Source organism: Pleurodeles waltl, chromosome 12 (assembly GCF_031143425.1).
Source record: "Pleurodeles waltl isolate 20211129_DDA chromosome 12, aPleWal1.hap1.20221129, whole genome shotgun sequence".
NCBI lineage: Eukaryota > Metazoa > Chordata > Amphibia > Caudata > Salamandridae > Pleurodeles > Pleurodeles waltl.
Genome location: NC_090451.1, coordinates 277,252,943 through 277,254,488, shown reverse-complemented (window position 1 = coordinate 277,254,488; position 1,546 = coordinate 277,252,943).

Below are 1,546 nucleotides of genomic sequence, written 5' to 3'. Positions count from 1 at the left end.
CCTATTTCTCCAGAATGCAGTGCTCCAAACAACATATATCGTTTTGTCCTAATGCCAACCAAACTCTCCCTTTGGTTCTCCCAGGACAAAGATACGTATGTAAGTTAAAACAATTTTATTGCTTGAAATCCACAAAAATATCACGAATGCAAACGCAGCAAAAATGTACAATGTGCTAAGATGTCTTTATTGCCACTGAGGAAACAGCATAAGAGTAAATGTAGTGTAAAACAGACCTGTGAAAACAACACACCTATAAAAAAAAGAATCAGTAAAATGTGCATAGTGGAGTTTGCATCACGTTAGGAGTTGTATTAACAGGCAATCAACACAAAAAGATTCGAGGAACAATGACATCAGCTAAAAGTAGGAGTTAAATCAATAGAAACCACCTAGAATAGGTATTAATTGTTTCCCAAGACTGTGAAAGCTACTCATACTGTGGAGAGGTCATTCAACATGGATACTGCTGCAGTTGACATTGTTGCCCGCTAGTGATGGTAAGTACAAGGCGACAGGAACTAGAAGAGCAAGAACAATTGACAAACTAGAACAGAGGCAGGAGGGCTATGAGGATGCACCGAGCAAGGATCAGCCTACAAGGCATGATTAGGCACTCATGCTTGTGGTAGATACATTTGCTATGGACAGTATCACGTCCACACCAGCCCTCATAGAGAAAAAAACAACACCCTGAAGAGGCATAAGAAAAAGCATGCCATCACTTGTGAAGATGCTGGTAGCCTTCCATCTATGTATACTTGTGCCTATCAACGTGACGTTGCCCTGGCACATGGTGTCTCATACCCAGCCCGTGACTCTGTGGTTGTCTGCAACAGTAGGATCTCACATATTGCATAATTGCAACATGCCCAGAGGACGATAAATTTTGCAACTGTTACATGAGCCATATTGTTAGCCAGATGTCATATGTAGACTTTGTGAATCTTGTTCACACCTCTAATAAGATATGACAAATGTATGTGGTAACCCTAAGTACACGTGGCCATCTCAACACATCACTCTTGGTCCTCCATTACATATACATCCATTAGTGGAGTTCGTAACACAGTGATGTCTGTACACATGGTGCGATTATACATGTTTAAGGCATACATATGGTTATGTCCGCACAGGTGACTCTGGATACTTCTGTTTACATCTATGGCTGATGATTCCAATCTGAGATCCATCAAAGATCAGATACTGCAATGCACATATACAAACCAGAACACCTTTGAGCTTGCCTTTGAACTTTCAAAATCAAGGCTTTTGGTTGTTTTAATGTCAGTGGTGGAGCGTGGATGTATCCTGCAGAGAGCTCTGTATTGTGATCTTCTGTTGTACCTTTCAAAACAGAAAGGAGAGGGGAGTGTACGCCACTACCCGTCCTCTAAAATTAAAGACCCAAAACACATAAATGTAAGTGCTTCACTCACATAATGTGACATGCAACCTCTCCCCACCACTTTCCCAAGTGACACCATGAACATACCCTTTTACTTCCCATCCTAACCCTAATTTTCAAACAGATCTAGTATCAACA